This window comes from Silene latifolia, chromosome 2 (assembly GCF_048544455.1).
Source record: "Silene latifolia isolate original U9 population chromosome 2, ASM4854445v1, whole genome shotgun sequence".
Classification (NCBI taxonomy): Eukaryota; Viridiplantae; Streptophyta; class Magnoliopsida; order Caryophyllales; family Caryophyllaceae; genus Silene; species Silene latifolia.
Window position 1 is genome coordinate 84,649,072 of NC_133527.1, and position 23,764 is coordinate 84,672,835.

General features: G+C 35.5%; 1 long non-coding RNA gene across 1 annotated transcript; it reads left to right on the forward strand.

The window, feature by feature from the left end:
- Positions 1-292: 292 nt before the first annotated feature.
- On the forward strand, positions 293-2,437 carry LOC141629896 (uncharacterized). Its single transcript, XR_012537379.1, has 3 exons — positions 293-380; positions 480-587; positions 2,330-2,437. It is a non-coding gene; the product is annotated as an uncharacterized LOC141629896 (long non-coding RNA).
- Positions 2,438-23,764: the final 21,327 nt, after the last annotated feature.

Sequence of the window (23,764 nt, forward strand, 5' to 3'; positions counted from 1 at the left end):
CGTGAAAATTGGGCAAACGATTTTGGAAATGGGTCATATGAGTATTCAATCTTCTTGTAATCTCGTGTTTAAGAACTTTGGCATTGTCGGAATTTGCATTTGACAAACGGTTCTAATTATCGTCGAAATTATCGTCGAAACGAGCCAAAACCGACTAATGAAATTCCGCCAAATTCCCGCTCCTTTCTCCCTTTCCACGGCCCACCTTCTTCCCCCTCCTTCCTATTTCTTCCTAAGGCTTCTTTTGCCTCTTGACCGAAATTCACAACAAAAAAAAAAAAAACTCTTACAATCGTAATTTCATCATAACTTCTTCGTTTCTATTCCGATTTTCGCAAAATTTATATTTTCGGAATCCTCTCTCCAAGATCTACATCCTAGTATGTTTTAATTTCAGTTTTCATTATGTCGATTTAAGATGATTTTGGGCATAATTTCGGTTTTAGTAATTATTATTGTGTTTTTGTTGTTTTTAATAGGTGAAGATTATGAGGATGATATAGGGGACTCCTATATAGTAGAGGATGATGGGTAGCTACTGTTTTTAGGGTTTTCTCAAGGGTTATTTTGCCTTTTTCTAGCTTAAGGTAACATATTTCGAGTTACTCGACGAATAAATGTCACATTCTTTGCTTTTTGTATGATTTTGTGAATGTTATTTGAGTAGTTGTATTTGCCGTTTGATGTTGTTTGAGACGATCTTGTTGATAAATGAATGAATGGAGTAAGATGAGTATGATTATGTTTAATTTATGTTAACCATTTGTATATTATTGTTTAGAACAAATTTGGATGAATAATTATGTGTTGTGACAAGTCCGCGTGTTGGCTGGAACGCGTCAGTACCGGACCGAGACGTTTTCCAATGTTTCCAAAAATATGACAGATTGAACGGCATCGAAAAATTAGGTGGTTTAGCCACTTGAATCACTCAATTCGGAGTCCGTATGAGTAAATGGCGTCGTTTTATCAAAAAAATTTATAGAAAGGTACTGTTCACAGACACGTGGTACTGTTCACAGCAGCAAAACAGGCCCGTGGCGGGCCGCGGCAGGCCCGTGCTTGGCCCGGGTCGGCCCGTTGCTTGTTTTTGCGCTTTTTCATGCGTTGTTCGTCGTTTCGGGCGTATTAATGTTATATTTAGTATAAGTAACATATGGGTAGTCTTATGAAATGAATAATGTTAGTAGTAAATATAATGTTGATGGTAAAGTTATGTTTATATTGGTAGTTGGCACATGTTAGGATAGGTTATAATATGAAATTGTAATGAATAGGCTTAAAATGAATTTTATAGCGATAATTGTAATGTTTGGATGATTATGCCGAAAACTGAGCCTTAGTCCCTTTGATCAATCGATGTCGATCAATTGTGTGATTGGTCACCATGATTGAACCCGTACACTGCCGCAGGACTGGGGTTGCGGGTAAAAATTCGGTTGGATGAAAATTATTGTGAAAAATGGATAATTGGCCTTATTCTTGTTTTAGGCCATTTATTATGTTTTTAGTTCACATGTGATGTTGGTTGAATTGAATGGTTTCTTATATTGTAGAAACGGCCTTAGATTCCCTGAAACCTTTAATATTGTTAATATTGCTTGAAATGGAATTGGTATTGAATACTTCTTACTGGTTGTTGTATTGGTCATAGATAGGTCTTTATAGTCTTTGACGAGTATATGTTCACTGCTTAATAGCCTTTGTGTTCCTGACTTGGTGAGTTTATATCCAAGTTGGGGCATGACCTCGTTACTTATTTTGAGGGTAAGTGGTCAGCTTAAGTACTAGCCAACCCTTTGGTGGACTCCTTAGGGTACTCACTTTGTTTTTAAAAAAATTGTGGGTCTTGGGTGCGGTGGTGTGTATCCGCATGTCTAGGTCTGCGCAGATTTAGGACTAGGGTTGTGTTGTGTCTTGGCCATGTTTTGATATAACCTCTGAGCCAAGATACCGGTTCGATTACCTTCCCTACCTCGTTGTATAGACTCGAGTTACAGAGTGACTATTGACGGTGCTAAGAACTTATGCCTGTCTTTGATATACTGCCCTTTCTTCTATGATGATTTTATGAATTGTAATAGGTGAGATGCAAGCCGGTTACAATTGATAAAGTTTGGATTACTGCTTGTTATATGTTTCACATGATAGTTTAATTTGGTCAGTTTAGTGCTCATATGTTAGAATACTCGATAATTAATTTATTTATGATGTTGTTTACATGTTACATTACATGTTACATTAAATATGACATTTCGTGGCTGGGAGGACTCGAAGTTACTCCCCACTGAATTGTGGCTTTCGTGTTTGTATAAAATGCGATTGACAGGTTGATGATGATTAATTGGGGTACACGGACGAGCTAGTGAGCAAAAGAACCTTGGACTTAGTTTGGTTATATTTTGTAGTAAACCTTTAAACATTTGGTTGTGTTTATATTTTGAAGGGACATATGTCTTCCTCTTTTACTTTGGTTTGTATCACTTTTCTCTCGCGACTTTAGCATGGTTATGTGAATTAGTTTGTTAGTATTTGCAGGTTTTGGCACTCTTCATTTGGAAATGTTTGTGAATGGTTTAGAAAAGTTTTTAAAATTACAGGTTTTATTTAGTTGAACCAATTACAAACATATCCTGTCAGTTTTTCTGTAGAATTTACGTGTTTATTTAACGCTAAAAAATGAGGGTGTCACAAAGACTCTAGAGGATATGTTGCGAGCTTGTGTTATGGATTTTGGTGGTAGCTGGAAATAGATGTTAGATTTGATCGAGTTTTCTTACAACAACAACTATCTCACCAGTTATGGCATGACGCCATTTGAGGCTTTATATGGGAGGAGATGTAGGAGATGGTGGAGCAGATTAAGCTGATCAGACAGAGGATGAGAGTGGCCCAAGATCGACAAAAGAGTTATGCTGTTCTACATCGCAGGGATATAGAGTTTCAGGTTGGGTACAAGGTTCTTTTGAAAGTGTCTCCTATGCGTGGGGTCATGAGATTTGGTAAGAAAGGGAAGTTGAGTCAGAAGTTCATAGGACCATATGAGATCTTAGACCATATTGGAGAGGTTTCTTATCGGTTAGTTTTACCGTCTGCTTTAGAGAGGGTACATAATGTGTTTTATGTGTCTCAGCTGCGGAAGTATGTTAGTGATCCATCACATGTGTTAGAGTTAGAGAACATCGAGTTGGATAAGTCCTTGTCTTATCTTGAGGTGCCAAAACAGATTCATGACCGGAAGACTAGGAAAACTAGACGTGGTGAGACAGTGTTGCTTAAGGTTCTTTTGTGTAATCATGAGGTTGAGGAGACTACATGGGAGGCGGAGGAGGCTATGAGAGAGCGCTACCCGTCTCTTTTTTATTAGGTATGTATGGTTATGGGGACGTAACCTTGTTTCTTTTAGGGGGGTAGGAGATGGTCGCGAAGAGTTTTTACATGCTTTTATGTTGGTTTTGACATAGTTAGTAGTTGTTTGAGTCGGGTTGAGTTTGGTTTGGTATGTATGTTTTGGAGTTTTATGTTGAGTTTTGTTTTTGTTGTTGTGTCGGGAGAGTGTTAGTGTGTTTTTGTTTTGTTGTGGTTTAAACTTCGGGGACGAATTTATTTTTAAGGAGGGAGGGCTGTAATACTACGGTTTTATGAGTCTCTGGGTACTCTATTGAGTGGGGCTTACTCTGTCGAGTAAGTATGTTTTGGTATACGAAACAGTAGTCTGCCTGTAGGGTACTCGATCGAGTAGCTTTGGCACTCGATCGAGTAAGTGGCACTCGATCGAGTACGTGACTTACTCGATCGACTAAGGTGGTTATCGGGTGATATTTGACGTGTTTTGTTAATAATGCGGATTAATATATATAATACGCCGTCATCTTTTCCTAAACACTTTTACAAACCTAATACACAAAAAGAGAGATTGCAAACTACGTTGTTCGATTCATTCGCATTACTGGCAAATCCCGGAGCTAGAGGTGTCGGATTCCTTTGTTCTTTATACTTTTGTGATCCTTGCGTCAAGGGTAAGTTCTACGTACTATTTTTATAGTAATTTGTCAATGTTAGTTAAACCCTAATTTGGGAATCGGGGGTTTTTAGGATTGTGTTGTTGTGGTAGTAATTGTATGAATATGTGTATAGGAGGAGGGCTCGTAGAAGAGAAGTTTTGAGACATCTGCTAGATCGTCTGATTTGTGATTGCATTCCAGGTAGGGTTTCCCTACTCAGTATTAATTACATAATGTGTGGTGATTGTGTTGTAGTTAGTGATTGTTGATTGATTCAGACGGTTCTGATTTCGTATTATTGATTGATTCAGACGGTTGTTGGTTTTGTGTTGTGATTACTGTTTATCTGTCTGTGATCTTCGAGGTGCGTCCTTGGCTGAGTGGAGTCACTTGCGGGAGTGGCTTCATGCCCTTGATTCGCCCTCTGTGGAACCCGCCACAGGAGGGGATGTGCACATTAAGGAACATGGGTTTATCGCTCGATGGAGATGAGCGGGGCTTAGGTGGGAACGGCTGCGGTCCCCCACTGGCGGTGTGGAGTACCTGTTGTGATAGGTACGCTAGCAGGACTACACACTTTAGTGTGTAGTTATGGAGATTGATTATGGAGTTTGAAATTTGATGTGACGATTGAGCTGTTTGGCATTGTTTTATCGTGATTTGTATTGTGTAATTAGTAGTGACCCCGTTGTTTGTTTTGTAAAACTGTGGTGATCCATTCGGGGATGGCGAGCAGTTATTGAGCAGGTTTGATATGATGCATATTGGCTAGCTGGGATGAGTCATCACTTGAAGTTAGAAGAGTCTTCCGCTGTGTCAGACGATGTCCTTTAGTTGTTCAGTTTTGGATAGTAGACAGTTTGGTTTTGTAATTGTATTTCACTTTACAGTTTGGTTTGAGACATGTAATTACTTAAACTATATTTACTTTTAAAGTACGTTTCTTTATTGTCTTATGATATTCATTGCCTCGAGTAATCGAGATGGTGACATTCCTATACCTGAGTGGTCCTGGTAAGGCACTTGGATTATGGGGGTGTCACATTTGGAGGGAGCGAGTCACCGTTGAGTTCACTTAGTTCAGACAGTCACAATTTAGCTTGTTGTATTTTTTCAATGTAGATAGCTGTTTTGGGGTTGGTCTTGTAACAGTATCCTAAAGAGTATATTAATAACGTTATAAATATGTTCTTTTATCGTCAATTTGATGTGTAATACCTCAAGTTGCCGAGATGGTAACGCCCTTATTTACTAGGGAAGGTCTTGATAAAGGCTCCTTAGTAAATGGGGGTGTTACACGTGCTGCCCAAGCTTCCTCCATCCCCGTTCCGAGCTAGCTTGATCACTTTATGCGAGCCTATTTTTTAACCTTCTTGGATTTTAGAAATGTCCCGACTAATTAGAACTTTATTTGTTTGCTCTTCCAAGTGTGCTCTTGCATCCGATTTGGAACGAGTAAAATTTGAAGGGTTGATTTACACATATTTATTGGATTGAAACATTGCAGAGTTTGTCTTTTTAGGTAAAGTAGTAATAAAGAAGTAAAAACTGTCTTAACTGTTATAAAAATGTTCTGAATAAAGTTAACCAAAGAAAAATATATCTTCTTTGGCTTACACTTCACTGAAAATGGTGATTTCTTATTAGATTATTCGAAGAATTGCAAAACTTATGAACTCCCAATACTTGGCGTCCCCCAAATCTAGCATGTCCAAAAAGGCGCAATAATTTCCTGTGAATAAAAGTAATCTCTAATCATAATTAGTACCTTACACGATATGATTCGCTTAGTGACAATATACTTAGGTAAGAAAAGTGTACATTGCAGCTACAGATATAGGGAATGAAGGCAGTCAAAAGAAGCGGGCTTATTAAGCCATGACTGAATAGAGGCGGTAATTTATCATTTTAAAAGTCGAGGAAGAACAACATTGGATACTATACATGGGAATATTTAATGTTAAATTAGGCCATAAATTATCATTTTATGGTTTCTAATTCATCCGGAAACCCATGGATTAGAATTGCTTAGTTGGATATTTCACTTATGTTTTCAAAGGCCTCACATTCAAAAAAATAAACTAAAAAACAAATCGACACCAAACCCTATAACAAACCGATAACATAAAAACGCAAAATGATGAAATAGTTAATACTGTTGGGAAATGTGTCCTCGATAATAGTGCGATCACATGATTTAATATCATAATTTAAATCTCATATAAAGAATACTGAGGGATGATTTATTATATAATCAACTGATCGTCATTAATCGGTAATGATTGGCTGACTAGAGTTTGACATTACTGTCGTGTGACGGTGGTGGTCAGTTGATCCCTTAAGGTCACACCTAAAGGGCAATTCCCTTAATGGATAAATTGGTTAATTGTATGACGATACAAAGTGATCAATTCCTTAAAATTGAACATTTCACTTGTGAGAGAGAATTTTTATATCTTATTGTAATGGGATTAAATAAGATTTATTTTAGTAATAAAAATGCTTTGTTACTAAAATTGATTATTGTTTGAGAAACAATAGAGATAAGAATGAATGGTCGATTATAATTATAAGATGTTGTGAATTATAATTAGATGACACATTTTATTAATATGATCAAGTATCATTAGTCAATTTATTGTATGTAATTTAATTGATTTGTATAATGATATTTATGTGATAAATATGCATTAAAATTAATTAATAACATGTAACATACTACATGTGACATATTATGTGACAAATGACAAATTGACAAAAATAAAATGGTAATCCATATTAAGGAGGTTGGACCGAAATGGAGGGTGTGTTAGTGGGTTTTTGGTTGTTTTATTTTATTTGATAAAATGGGATGATGATACCTATCTACAACTAGCTTTAGACCTATTCTTACACATCCTACACTACTTATTCTTGTGAAGATAAAAAGAGAAAAGTGAGATGCTCTTTTGGCACCTACCCAACCGGCCTCACCTCTCCATAAGAGGACTTTTGTCCTCATTTTTCCAACAACTAATTCATTCATATCTCCTACATGCAAAATATGCTTCTTTTCTCTAGTTTTCTCTAAACAAGTTTTATGAGATTCACAAGCATTTGTTCATCCATTCTAATATCACAATAACATTACTAGTGTAGTAATACTAATAATATTAGAATCATTTTAAGGGTACTAGTATAATAATCTAGTTAATTAGTATACTAGTTTAAGGGTAAGTCTTGGGTGCAATCAAAGGAGGATTTCTATACTTGGGATCTTGGAGGATCATCCATCACATTAAGCTCAAGAACAAGTGAAGGAAGGAGACCTTACTTGTGCCCTATATTTCGAACCATATAACAATGTAAGAGACATTGTTTTTTTTATAAATCTTTCATTTTGTTATGCATGCACTAGATCTAAAGAACAAATAATTAACAAGTTAATTAGTTCACTATTAGAGGAGTCTAATAATAGGTATACGAACCTAACAAGTGGTATCAAAGCATAAGGATGTTGCATGCATAATCGGATCGGTTATTGTTTTTCCGAGTTAAAAGGTTAACATATAAAACTAAAAAATTGTGATTTATAAGTATATCCCACGAAATCACCGTGCATGTTATATATTCTGCTCCTAAAATTATTTTAGGTCATTTTTATGATTTATGGAAATTTATTGCTCATTTTAACGATTTTTGGTCATTTTATTACATTTTTAAGACTAAAATGGGAATCAAAATGCTAAAAATAGTTAAACAAAGTTTCTGACTTTGGAAATTTTACATGACCTCACATGCATATTTTACAAGTTGTGTGTAAAAACTCGTAATAATTTAATTAATATTGCATGATTTATGATTTTTATGAGATAAAAATGGATTAAAAGAGGTTAAATGGTTAAAAATAGTTAAATTTCGAATTAAGTCATGAGCTTTTAATATGATGTCACATGCATAATTTACAGAGTGTATGTAAATTTCGAGATTAAAAGATCTCATTTAGCATGATTTATGATTTTTTAGAGTAAAAATGGCATTAATAGTGACTATTTTGGCATAACTAGTTAAAACGTATTGCATGGCATGAGAAAATTATTTTAGGTTGCATAAATATACTACTAATCAGATCTTAAGTTGTAAAAACTTATTGGATTAATTTTCGGATACTTTAAATATTTTATGTGATAAAACCGAATAAATGCAACTATATTTTCTCAAAATTAATTCGAACATTTTAACCATGTTTTTTGACATTATGAGTGTCATGTAATTATTTCAGAATGTTCAAAAATTTAAAACTCAGATTTCTAAATTTTTATAATTTAATTTGGATTTATTTCATATATATTATGATTTTAAGGTAAAAAATGAACATAAAATTAAGTCAAGTTGAATTATTGTCAAAAAATTTAGTGATGACTAATTTTTGAGTCCTAAAAGGTGTTAGGATAATTAACTTGAGCTTAGATGTGATATAAGTGTTAATCAGTGATTTTAAAAGGTTATTATCACGCATTTCCATAAAACCGGGTTATATATACGATATTAGTTATATATGGCGATTTGGCACATGATTTGGCAGGATAGGTACATATTATAATGCTGCATATTTCAATTGTTGAATGTCTTTTATTTATATAATTTTGAATTATGTAATTTTATCTTAGTATGGCCTTAGTTTTAATCGATATTACCCGTAATGAAAGGAAATATTGATTCGGTTGTAATTTAATGTGATCTCGTGTCACTTTTATTTTTATTAGTTTTTCCATTTTACAAATGTATAATAGGAATAGCTTTGTATTTTTATTATTTTTTGTAATTATGGAGTATCTTCAAAGACGGTGCCATTCGGAAAGGTGATCCGACGAAGACGGTGTCTTGGGAGGCGTGCCAATTGAAGATTCAAGGGACCAAAGGAGTTGGTTTCCAAATATGTAATAGATTATTTGATTTTCTATTTTAGGAAGGCCATACTAGGAATTTTATTTATTACTATGCATTTCTTTTAATATGTTGCATGCATTGCCAAATCGCCATAACAACACATGCATATCATATCGAGTCATCGACCGTGTAAATTATAATTATCGTAGTTCATCGCTTTAGTTCACTTAAAACGTGATAGATAATAAATTGACAAGACCTCTCACATACAATAATTGAGATATAGCCTTACCAAATAGTAGAACCCATGAAGTACCAATTTCATAAGGGAGTTAATCCGGCTTCACCGTAATACAAACCTTGTTACATTGGCGAAGTGGGGTAGTAAAATGTTATTACATCGAAATTTGGATTGAGCTCAACGGAAGTATTCGTGACCGTAGTCGCATGTGTTCCGGGCTAAAGATGAAAATTAGAGTAATTTTTATCGACCGAGAGTTCTAAAAGTAGAATCGATTAAAGAGTTAATCCACCGAGTTATATTAATGAGGGATGATTCGGCTCACCATACCCGTATTAATATGAATTTGGATCTCGGAATCATTTATGTTAGTGGGGTGGAGGTCACTACATAGATGCTTAAATACTTGTATTAAAATATACGAGTACTATAAAACGATAAGATGTTAATTAATTCCTTCATTTCCTATTTGGTAGTCAAAATTGTTTTATCAACCGCAATGGCATTCCAATCACGTCCGCATCCACTAGTTAGAAAAGAATGGGTCCAATTTTGCCGATTGGGACGTGCAACTTCGCTTGGCCGCGGAGGGTGACGACAAGCTTCGTTACCTTACCGAGGCATCTCCCACCGAACCTAATGCTAGGTCCACCTCCGCCGCTAGATTAGCCTATGAGGTTTACCAAAAGGAGTCGGCCACGATAAAAAATGTGTTGATCTTTGCTATGGAGGCCGAACTCCAACGAAGTGCTATAAAGATTAGCACCGCTCATGAGATCTACATGAAGCTTGTGAACATGTTTTCACGAGCTCCCAGGGTCATACAATATGAGGCACCATCCGCATTCTTTGATCTTAACATCAAGGAGGGCCAAAACGTGAGCCCTCATGTGCTCAAGTGGATGGAGCATGTTGAGACCTTGAAAATACATATGGTGAAAATTCCCGATGAACTCGTAATTGATCGAATTCTTCATTCCCTCAACAAAATCAAAGCATATGTTCAATTCCGGGTGAATTTTAATATGCAAGATAAGAAAGTATCTCTTGATGAGTTGCACAAAATGCTTGTGCAATCTGAAAGGGACATGGGGCTAAGTGTTAGCACCACCAAAGATGTGCTCAATGTCAATCATAAGAGCAAGGGAACCTTCAAGAAAAGCGGGAAAAAGGAAAAGAAGCGAACTCCCAACAGGAACAAAGCTAAGACTTATGAAGCAAGCTCCTCCAAGCCCAAGTACAGTGTCCCCACCCGGGACAAGTGCCACTATTGTTGTGGTGTTTGGCATTGGAAGAGAAACTGTTCCAAATACCTTGGCGACATCAAAGCTGGCAAGGTTATTCCATTAGGTATATAACTATCCCTATCTTTTATGTTTCGATCTCAACTTTGGTATGTTGATACAAGTTGTGATGATTACCCTTTTTATTATAAATAAGGCCTCCTACCAAGGACAAAGGCAAGGAGAATCAAGCCTAGAGGATCATGTGGGAAGCTAGAGTAGCCAACCGTGGTGATGGATCAATGGAAGCTTGGCTTTAATTTGCTTTGTCTTTAATTTTATGATGTATTTCAAATTTTTTAGAGCTATTTTGATTTCCTTGTGTGACTTGGACCTACCCAACCAGCCTCACCTCTCTATATGAGGACTTTTGTCCTCATTTTTCCAACAACTAATTCATTCATATCTCCTACATGCAAAATATGCTTCTTCTCTCTAGTTATCTCTAAACAAGTTTTATGAGATTCACAAGCATTTCTTCATCTATTCTAATATCACAATAACATTACTAGTGTAGTAATACTAATAATATTAGAATCATTTTAAGGGTACTAGTATAATAATCTAGTTAATTAGTATACTAGTTTAAGGGTAAGTCTTGGGTGCAATCTAAGGAGGATTTCTATACTTGGGATCTTGGAGGATCATCTTGGAGGATCATCCATCACATTAAGCTCAAGAACAAGTGAAGGAAGGAGACCTTACTTGTGCCCTATATTTCGAACCATATAAGAATGTAAGGGATATTATTTTTCTTATAAATCTTTCATTTTGTTATGCATGCTCTAGATCTAAAGAACAAATAATTAACAAGTTAATTAGTTCACTATTAGAGGAGTCTAATAATAGGTATACGAACCTAACAAATACTCGGTACTACGTTAGTGAAAAAAGAAAAATAATTACAAATCCTAAGCATCGTCCAAAAAAATAACCTAAAGATTGAACCACATAAATTCTTTGTGCTATAAGCAAGGGCAGTAAATAACTACAAGGAGCGAAAGAGAGAAACATAAAATTACCTCTAGTTTTTTTTCATCAATTGAATTTCTATTTCGGCAGTTTGAAGATTTAGCCACGAACTATTGGCTTCTTCTGTTCAATATCTTGTAAATAGAACAAGTTTACTTAATTAGCAATTAACCGATGAATCTCAGAAGTATATTCAGTCTCCAACAAACACAAGCGTAAGTAAATTTATGTTTAATGATTGCTCACCTACTAAACCATTTGTTTTTAGTAACTTATTCCTAAGCACAAGCTATATAATCGGAAAACCGAATTAGTTATTTTTCAAAGTTCCACTTGGAATGCATTATAAGAAAAACATATTAAACAATTAGAAATGGCAAAAATCAATTGATAGAAAGATTACCTTCTGTAGACAACCTTTAATCCTCTCCAATCAACAAAGTTGCAAAGCTTTGGTCACCGAGAAGTAAGCAAAGCACTAAGTTCACGGACAACCTTAAGAAACAACTTGTAACAATGATAATCGATTGAATGAAATACGGACACACACTGTAGCTAAATTATGTAAATAATACATTACTCCTCTCATTTTAGCATAAGGAAAGTACCACTTAGTCAAATTCACATTTTCTTATCGATTAAAAAACTGAATCTAAAAATCAAGTCCAAGGGAAGGAGTCAAGGTACTGACCGACAATAATCAAATATGAACTAACTACGACATAGACAGGTGTAAGGCCTCGTTACACAAACTGTGTTAAACTACATTTCTTGCAAAATGGACGATAACTAAAACTTATAAGGTGTTTTGTTTATTGTTAGTGGAATTAAGAGAAAACCAAATGAATTATGTGTTGGTTGACCATATTGGATCCACTTATAAAATTAATAACAAAGGAACAAAAGCAAAGATGACTACCCTAATGACTAATTATCCTTGTATCAACAAATTTGGCTATACTTTTTGGAATTGTCATGCTAGTATAATCCTATTTGTTTACATTCTTCTATTTCAGCATGTTTTTCCGAGTCGGAAGTCCCGCTGTTTCTTTTCCACAGTTTCCTCACTCGATTACCTAATTAATTGTTGAGATTTTCTATGGGACATTTCAGCGAACACTTGATATGCATATAAGCAAAATTACAATATTCAGGGTAGCATATACTAATTTTCAACTATAACGTGTTCGATTTGCGGCTTGGAACATAATGAAAATAGCACAACTGAATTACCTCATATATGCGATCTCGACCGACGAAAAAAAACTCTTATAAAACATGATAGCTCTTCGCTAACGAATGTCGAAAACGCAACATCAATGGAACTGTAACGAAAACCAAACGATATATAAAAGTAATTCATTGAAAAACATGGTGCTGGACAATCTAAAGAATAAATATAGCAAAGCAAATAATTACCCGGAAAAATTAAAACAATTTCCTCGAATAATAAGGAATAAAAGAAAATTAATTGAGAATTAGATGCAATTGAATTTATCGTAATGAATAGTTTTTGTGTGTGGCAATCTAAGAGATGAACTACAAGAAGATGCAGTTAAGGCGGTTGTTTGTAAGTCGATTGAAGATAACCTTTCTATAACAACCCGGGTTATAAAACAAAGGGAAAACATACTATAAAGTAAATATCAGAGTATAATATGTTGGAGTAAGTGTCCTCAACAATAGTGCGATCACATAATTAAATCTCATAATAAGAATATGAAGGGGATGATTCAAATTATATTGTCAACTGATCAACATTAATCGGTAATGATTGGCTAACTAGAGTTTCACATTACTGTCTTTTGACGGTGGTGATCAGTTGATCCCTTAAGGTCACACCTATAGGATAATTCCCTTGACAGATTAATTAATTAATTGTATATTGATACAAGTTAATTAATTCCTTAAAATAGAACAATTTATATTTATGAGTGAGAATAAGTATCTTATTGTAATTTGATTAAATAAGATTCATTTTAGTAATTGAAATGTTTTATTATAAAATTGATTATTGTTTATGAAACAATTAAAATAAGAATGATTGATTAATTGCAAAATGTTGTGAATTATTTTTATATGACCCAATTTAAATACTTGTAATCATGAATTACTAGTTAAAATGTCACATGTAATTTATTTGTTTTAAGGGTTTGTTTTGGGTGCAACATTGAGGAGGATCTCTACATTTGAGATTTGTTAGAATATCATCCACTTGCATTATAGCTCAAGAACATGTTAAGGAAGGAGTCCTTGTTTGTGCCTAAAATTTCGAACCACCGCAATGTAAGCACTACTACAAAAACAGGGGATGACAACGGCCAATAACCGTTGTTAAATAAAACACGGGGGTTGTCAAAGCTTCCGTTGTTAAAGGTTTTAACAACGGGTGTCTATTTTATTAAACCGTTGTAGAATCTTTACCGTTGTTAATAATTGATATCCGTTGTGAATGTGTGTACCTGGCGCGAGTAATTTTTTGGTGGGAAACTTATGACAATGGTTATTTGTCTAGTAACCGTTGTTAAAAATGTTTTTAACAACGGTTGTTTACCGTTGTTATTTATTGTTTATCCGTTGTGATAATATGTATATGGCGCGAATAATTTTTTGGTGGGAAACTTATGATAATGGGTTATATATAAATACCCGTTGTTATTGCTCTCAATTTTTTTTAAATAAATACTGCATTACACAATCCTGCAGTACAAAATACTGCATTACAAAATCCTGCAACAACAGCAGCAGCATAAATTCATTTTATATATCATATTAAAACATCCTAAACTCATCAAACGCATATCTTGAAAAAACATTCCTATTGCTCCAAGTCTTGATTGCAATGTTAAAGGATGTATTTGCCCCACAAGTCTCTCACCTCGTCGATTTGTTGCTTTGTTTACTCAGGGACACTTGGCCGGTTGATTATATACTACAAGTAAAAACATTAACGAATTATATGCAATGCAAACTCAACAAATAAACTAATATATATATATATATATTTATGATGCCTTTAACAAAAATAAAACTAGAAGTAAACATCAATCTAATGAAGCACATTATTACTAACCCATTATGGAATAAATATATATCTTTGCGTAACAATCTCCAACACGAACCGGCAAACGTAGTATCCACATTGTATGCTATCCGGCTGGCGAGGGACCTATATTACATAAAACAGACCACAAGATACCAACTTTAGCTACAACAACGCAATAAGATCAAATATTATCTCATTATACCCACCCACTTGGTTCACAAGTTAGATATTGGCCAAAGGAAGTGAGCCATCTAGAAAGGGTGATGTTTAGAGCTAGGTCCCCTTTCTTTCTGAAATACAGCTCTGTGTACTCAGAAACATTGAACAACAGGGAATTTGAAATAATAATATAGAAGTTGCTAAATCAGATAAGGTGAATGCAAGCTACTTGACCTAATGACAGCAGGGAATGTTGATGATAAGAAGGCAGGCTACTTGACCTAATGACAGCAGGGAAGAGACAACAAGGAAGGCGGCCGATACACTACCCCAAATTACAAAACAAATAAAAAAATAAACACCACGATTGTTGGCAATAGAAATCTTGTATTTAAGTACCCCTGTAATCGTGATAAAAGTGGGACTAGTGTCGATACTGGCTTACTCTTCGTTTGAAGCTCATTTTTTTCTAAAAGGCTCTTTTTATGGACAAACCAAGGCGAAACACGCATATATATATATATATATATATATATATATATATATATATATATATATATATATATATATATATATATATATATATATATATATATATATATATATATATATAGAAATAGGATCCTGTACGAACTAAGAGTTTGGTGCGAACTTACGAACTCCATATGAACCCTGAGATTATAAGATCTACTGTCACACTCTACATTAAACAATTAATCCAAAGTCCTTTGCCACACACTACCCTTTCCCAAAGTCCTCCAACATACTTCGAATCTCTCTCATCCCCACATCTATCTACTGCTGCTGCCGGCGAGCACCATCCATGCCGGCACACCGCCGTCGATGTGCCCAGAATCCGGCGACCACCCAGACGCCGTCAAGGATAACTTTCGTCGTAACTGTCTTTCCACCTTTCCTTTACCAGACATCACCCCGACACCTGAGCATCTCCGACATAGTCGACGCCGGCGCACTGTCGTTAGTCTCCTTCAAATAAATACTGTCTCCGGGTCGGAATTTCCCGATTTTGTAATGCTAGGTTTAATTATTTAAATTTATTTTTCTTTGTCTCTAGCTCTACCATTTAAATTGAAAGAAAATTATGAAATAGCAGGCCATGGTTAGACTAGTGAGGCAGGAGTCGTTGCCGGTGGGGTAAAAGTCCTTGGCGATGGGCAAAATTTGTTGGTGGTGATGCAAGTGTTGGATAAAAACGATTTAAGGTCAAGGAAGGTGGAAATAGGCATGGTCGTGGAGATGAAAATAGGGTGGTCGGGGTGGCCGCCGGTGATTCCTGGTTGTCTATTGTGTAGTTGTAAGAGTAGGATTTATGTGGTGGGTTTGAAAGCCTTGAATCCAATTTTTGATGATGTCAATTGTTTACTGTATTTTCGTTGAATATAAAATCCTTAGCTGTTTCAATTTCGCCATGTACATTAGGTTGATATGCAATCTGAATTTACATTGTTGATGTCGCTGGGTTTTTTTTCATTTCTCTTCAATCTTGTTTATAATTGGGGTTTATTTGTGTTTCGCAAATTCTCTCATTTGTGTTTTGTGCGGTTGATTATTTCTATTCTTTTAACTGCTCTAAGATAGATATAATTTCTGGGTTACAAAAACTTGAATTGTCGATAATCCTAGTACAAATGTGAAATGGTCCACTAGGATTTCATACTACTGTCAATCGATAAAATGTGGTATAGTTGCTCATCTCTCGCATGCTAGATACATTCATTTAAATGACTATATACACTCATTTATCTTGCCAAAAATATATTTGTGCCAAATTAGATATACCCATTTACTTTGCTAGATACCTTCCTTTACCCTACTAGATACACATCTATGATAAACCAGATACACTTTTTCACTTTGTTAGATACATTTATTTATCTTGCTAGATACACATCCCTAACAAGTTAGATACACTCCTTTATATTGCTAGATACAAGTCTTTACCTTGCTAGATACATTTCTCGTAAGCTAGATACACTCCTTTAGATTGTTAGATACACTCATTTACCTTGCTAGATACACATCTCTTACAAGCTAGATACACTCCTTTAAATTGAGAGATACACTCTTTTACCTTGCTAGATACACATCTTTAACAAGTTAAATATGCTCCTTTTTATTGCTAGATACATACTTTCATCTTACTAGATACATTTATTTACCTTACGGTAAACACGATACAAACAACTTAGATACCCAAAATAGTAGTCTAGATACATAATATTACTTGAAGAACCGGTTAAAGTAATGGCAACAGCTAATTGTAGTATTGTCGTTGACGCTATATATTTATATTGTACTTGTGTCAACAGTTTTGGTATAAAAAATGGTTGACTTTCCCGCCTCCTTCGTTTGATCATATTATGTTCCTACATACACTCGTTTAAATTGCTAGATAAATTTCTTTAGCTAAATAGATACACTCCTTTAAATTGTTAGATACGTACCTTTAACTAGATATATACACTCTTTCAAATTTAATTTCTAGATACATGCCCCTTACTTGTTAGATACACTCTTTTAAGTTGCTACATACATACCTCTAACTACATAGATACACTCCATTAAATTGCTAGATACACACCTCTAACGTGCTAGTTACATTTCTGTAAATTGTTAGATACATACCTCGAGCTACCAAGATACATTTCTTTAAAAAGCGTTGCCAGTTTGCCCGCGCTATTTGCGCAAAGTTACTTCGCTTTTAGCGCCTCTATCACCCAACAACTTTTTCAAAGCTCAATTACTGTTGTGACTCACATTTTTGGAGAACTACGCTGTAATACCCCGTATTTTATATAATCGAGTAAACGGATATTATTATATATTAATTATTATGTATTTTATATTACTAATTATGTCGGGATAATAGTTGAGTCGAGTTAATTGTTTAGTCGTGTTGATATCGTAAGACCGAGTTACTCGTAAACTTGTTGGGACGGGTTTAACTGAACGATAGCTTACCCATTTACCAATCACGTTACCCATGACCCATTTACCATCTAACTTGACCTTTAACCTAAATTTTAACCTAGTTGTACCCTAACCATACACACGCCTCCCTTCTTCACGCCTCCCTCCTTCATCAACACCAATCATCAGCTTTCACGCAAAACGAGAGAGAGAGAGGGAGCATGGGTGTTGACGGCGCAGCAAGGAAGCCTTTAGGGTGTTTGTCGACGACCGTGGGTGGCCCTGGTGGCTGTTGTGGTGGCGGAAAAGGTAAGAGTTCAATCTTTTTTTTTTGGTTTCGCATTTCTGTCGGGTTGATTGGTTGTTGTTTCGTGTCTTAGGGAGGGGTTGAGGGTGGTTGGTGTCGGGGTAATGGTAATGGGTGATTGGAGTCTCCCCTTTTGGTGGTGGTTAGGGTGGTTATAGGTGGTGTTAGCAACAGTAAAAGGCGGCATTGACAGGGGGGTAGCAACGGGTTTATACACGGGTTTCAGGGGAGTTTGAGACGAGTAGGTTTTGGGTGGCACCACCGTGGACTAGGGGGAGGTCGAAACGGTGGTGCTATGAGGTCTGTGTGCGTGGGTTGGCGGCGAGAAGAATGGTGGTTGTTTCACAGGGGTTTGGTGAGTGTTGCGGTGGTGGTAAGTCAAGGACAGAGGGTGGTTGGTGAGGTTTGGCGGTGAACCAGGCCAAATGCCAGCCCTGGTTCGACTCGCCGGCAGCAGTCGACCAGGCTGGTGGTGGTTGTTGGTGGTGGGGTTGAAGTGGGGACCACGGCTGGTGGTTGTCGCGGTGGTATAGGTGGCGCGTGAGGAGAGTGGGTGCGTGTGAAGGGGGTAGTGTTGATGACGGGTTGTTTTGATTCGAAACGAGTTTTTATTAGTTAATCGTTATAATTCGTTAATCGGTCGTATTCTTAATTAATTAATTTAATTCCCGAGTTGATTAAAATAATTAAGGACGGGTTGTTGAGTTGTTCAAATGTTTGATTCGGGTTTCTTAATTGTATAATTCGCCTAACCTTTAATTATCATATTGGTTATTCAATATTAATTCCCGAGCCAGTTAAGTAATTCAAATCGGGTTTTGAGTCGGGTTTGTTAAAATGAAAAGATACTATATCGGGAAGGTTTCCATTTTTAAGAAATTCTACTTTAGTAACTTTCTATTTTGGGAAGTTGGGTCAAATACTAATCGGGTTATTTTAGTTATCAGTTGGGCATAAGTTTGGTGTCGGGTTTGTATTTCGGGAAAACTTCTATTTTTAGGAACTCCCTTTATTGGGTAACCTATCTATTTTTAGTAGCTTCCATTTTGGGAGATTTCTATATTTAGTAGTTAGTAATTATAAATATTATAATTGTTTTAGGTGACGGATTCGTGAAGGATCGATAATCAAATTCATTGCTTTAATTTCTGGACTGCTTAAACTGCTTAATTGGATTTGCTTGCACTTTGAGGTAGGGAAATACACTTGACCTATTATCGTTGTTGGTGAATTGTGTTGACTTGATTCATGGTTGTCGATTTACGTGATGATTCATATACGGAAAGGTGATTGACTTAATTGATTGTATTGAGTATGATATCACAACATCGGGTAACTGACATGATTTTATGATTTATCAATTCAATGATTTACATATTGCATTGCATTAATTACTGTTGAGCATTTCATATGCATTGGAGTTGGAGGATGGTGTGATGGTGATGTGGTGTGGTGATGATGATGTTGTGATAAGGCCCAGGCGGGTTCTCGCAGACTTGCCCTGGTGTCCTCAACAAGCGAGTGGCGGATCGGCTACGGTCGATATATAGTCTACCGGGATCGGTATGGTCAAGGCGTTCGGGTTATGAGATATGAGTTGAGATGGAGGTGGAGGTGACGGAGGAGCATGCATATCATATTTTGTTGTTTCATTGTTTTCCCTACTCAACCTCGTGGTTGACCCCGTGTATTCGTGAACACCGTGATGACCCAAATATTGGCGAGCGACTTGACGGGTTTATGAGATAGGATGGGAGCTTGATGGGCGTGAGACACTGGATCGAAGACTTAGTGGCTAGATCGAATTAGAAGACTTTCACTTTTATTTTATGTTGGTCCTTTGTAATTTAATTTAAAAGAGGTTTTGTAATAATTAAGTTAAATGTAATTATATAATTTGCCTTGGAGTTTAATTTGTTATTCACTACCTCGCGAAACCGAGATGGTAACAGTCCGGTTTATTAGGGAATGTCTTGCTAAAGGCTCCTCCATAAACCGGGGTGTTACAAAGTGGTATCGAGCGAACGATCCTCGTGTCTAAACCAATGAACCCAATGAACGTAGGATGTGTCTAAATAAAATGAACCCCGGGAATAAATGCTAGGAGCTCACGGTGCGGTTAAGAAGGCGCCCTAATACGTGCTCTTTTGCCCTCTCGCTTTTGAACCGGTAACCCGAGAGAAATTGAGTGAATGGGGTAGTTAGAAGGAAAACCTTGGATATAATCGAGTTGATGTATACCTTGAGACCCATATATCCTAACCATTCTGCAGGACAACGTTACGGTAAGTGTTTTGTATGAATGATGACGTGATCATATAATGTTGTGGAAATGAGAAATAAAATTTTCGAGTTCAGGTTAATAATCAATGAAGTGTTGTGGTAGTCGTGAGCATGAAAATAATTGCGAGTCGATGATAGTTACCTAGGTGGATGTTGAATGATGTGCTGATAGTACTATTATGTCTAGTGATATGCGGTTATGTGATCCCAAAGCCATGCTAGTATACTATTGAATTGCATGTTATTGGTCATAGCAATCGTAATTTAGATGTAAAGAGTAGATCGAGATGCGAAAGGATTCTGTGGGGTAGATGTTACGAAATACATAGTGTGAGATTTAAGTTAGGATGAGTTAGTATCGATAGTATGGTTGTAAGAGTTTGGGACATAGAAAATGAACGACTTAGTGCTGAAACTTGTTTGTTTGATTGTACTCTTTAATTGATCTTGCTGTCATTTCTTTTCTGTTAATTTCCTGCAGATGAAAATTTTATGAGATATAGCCTCGTGAGTTAGTGTTCATTTGGCATTGGTTTCATGCTTATATGATATACGGATTAAGAGCAATAAATATTTTAGTGGGCTGTGGTCAGGAAGTTCCTGTGCAGTGATGTTTTGACCAATGATTTTGTAAAAATCCCCATTTAAATTGTATTAATAATTTTTGCATAATTCTAACTCCATCGATCAGAAGAGTCGCATATGATTTCAAATTGTTAAGCCACGAAAATTCTTGATGTTTCTATATTAAATGGTACGTTTTGCAAACTGACCCAAGTTTCGAACCAATTGCCGTCACATACTTATTTGGAACAACTGAGTTGTAAAATGCTTTAAAAATGAAATTCGTGTGCTTTAGACATAATTCTTTTTCCCCTGTGTTTTTAACTCTCGGTATGTTATAAAAAAAAAAGTAATCTTACTCAAGTATTCGTTGGACGGTTATTTATTTGTGATTTTTGAAAGTTACAACGTGAATCATGACTTGTAAAATGTGCGTTCTATACTTCTATGTGAGTTTTCATATAATTGTTTGGTTATTTCATGAGCCTTATTAATGTGATCTTATAATGTTTTATATGATGATAGTAGCACGCATGTTCAGTAGTTATGTATCTTAACAGGCGATAAAATTAAAGTCCAGTTGATAACATTGTTGGCGTGATAGTATGAGTGAAATTGAATAGCTTAAATTGATTCTTAATAAAGGGTGAAATATTTTACACGAGTCCAGTTGTTGCATATTTTACGTATGTTTGGCATGCTGTAATATCTCTAGTATGTTCATCATATTTGCATAGTGGTCGGTTATATATAAAAAAAAAAAAAAAAAACTATATTGTCATATCTTGGTAAAGTTGATGGCGTTAAAAGTTAATTTAGTTGTGCTAATCTACTCGCATGAATAATTATAATAATTATGTTTAACTGTTTACACATGGATGGTAGTAATGAGTATGCCTAAATATTCACACATGTAGAATGTCATATGAGTTCTAATGTCTTTTATGTGAGTCGGTGTGCCTATAGTTATACTTATAACTTTCATTGCATTAAATTGTTTCAGTCGAATCTAAAACCTATAACATGATAATAAACAGTGTTGTTATTCCTTATTGAATATGTCGTTACTATATTGTCATAAAGTGCCAAAGTGATCCTTGCAATTGTAGCACGACATTTGACATATCTATATTCTCGAGTCGTTACTATCAATTATCTTATAATAAAGATTGTTTATGATAACTATGTTGGCAATTATAATGGGACAACCCTTTTGATGATTCACATGATATGCATTGGTTTAAATGATAGTCATTATAGTTACATTTAATTGAGCCTACGAGTTGCCTAATTATTCAATCATGCTAATCAGGGAAGTTGTTCAAGTTGCTAATCTTTTATCATAGCTAGTGTTCTACAAAGTATATGATGGCAAATGTATATGTTTAAACTATTTATACAATATCTCTTGTCTTGCTGAAAATGAATTATACTAAATTGCTGGACACAATTGAATGATATGGTTGCTAAAATGTGAAACATAGGGTGATATGGAAGTAATGTTGTCGTTGTCATAGATCATATGTAGTTACTTTTATTGGGAAACATGTTTTCAGAATTGATATCGTGCAAACAATTTTTATAATTTAAAATACGAATTATGAGTATATTGTTAATTGCTTAAATTCATCGACCTAATTCGTGACCTAAACCAGTGAGTGAGTAAATGGTTGTATGGACCTGTCAATAAGATCCCGTGATTGTGATAGATAGTAGTGGTAGATCTATTTCTGTGATATGTTTACAAATGTGAGAAGTTCTTAAATTGTTTTGTTGATTTTGCTCTCGCTCGTTCATAGACTATAATTGATCATCAAATTTGTTTAGTTGTGAAACCGTGTAAACCATGATTCCTTTCTTGTTGTTCTTTTAGTTTGATGTTGTGTTTTTAAGTTAAGCATGAGCTAAGTAATAAATGTTACTTGTTGACAATCAATTAATCCCATAATAAAACCTTGTTCGACTTTAATGTTAATGCGCAATCTCTTATCATGTGTTCTTTCCTGTCACAAGTGGTTGATAATGATTTTGTTGCATATGTATATGAAAGTTGAAAAGAGGTTACGAGGACGTAACCATGTTTCTAGTCGAGTAGGATTGTAAAATCTTAATGTTTATATTGCACTTGTTTGTAGATTGTAGTTTTGATCAAGTTGATGATTCGTTGTGGGGTACCTATGCAAATGAGTTCTATATGTTTTGTTCCTACTTCTGTTAGTTGGTTGATGTGTAAAAGAAGAGTGTAGTTAAACTATTGATATTGAGATTGAGATTGGCCACTAATATTGAGTTGTGGGGCCTTTGTGCCGAGTTACGTTTACGGTCCAGTGTGACCATGGTTATGGAGTTACTTGAGTTGAGATCGGAATTTAGATGGAAGATGACGGTGTTCTCAAGTGATTATTTAGTTGCTATATATTTGTGTTCTCAGGTAATCATTAGTCGTAGTTAGTTGGGTTAAGTGAAGACGAGTTAAACTTCGGGACGAAGTTTATTTTTAGGAGGGCAGAATGTAACATTTCGTATTTGTTATGTTTAATTGTTGCGTCAAAGTGTGTGTTAACTGTGTTAGAAATGCGTGACGTCCGTAAGTACGATATACAATACCCTTCGATGTTTATGTAGTCTAGTTGTGTGTTTGATCGTGTCGATTATACGGGATACCTTTATATTCGGATGACATGTTTGGTGTGGGAGCGAACTTCGGGACGAAGTTCATTTTAAGAGGGGAAGACTGTAATACCCCGTATTTTATATAATCGAGTAAACGGATATTAGTATATATTAATTATTATGTATTTTATATTACTAATTATGTCGGGATAATAGTTGAGTCGAGTTAATTGTTTAGTCGCGTTGATATCGTAAGACCGAGTTACTCGTAAACTTGTTGGGACGGGTTTAACTGAACGATAGCTTACCCATTTACCAATCACGTTACCCATGACCCATTTACCATCTAACTTGACCTTTAACCTAAATTTTAACCTAGTTGTACCCTAACCATACACACGCCTCCCTTCTTCACGCCTCCCTCCTTCATCAACACCAATCATCAGCTTTCACGCAAAACGAGAGAGAGAGAGAGGGAGCATGGGTGTTGAC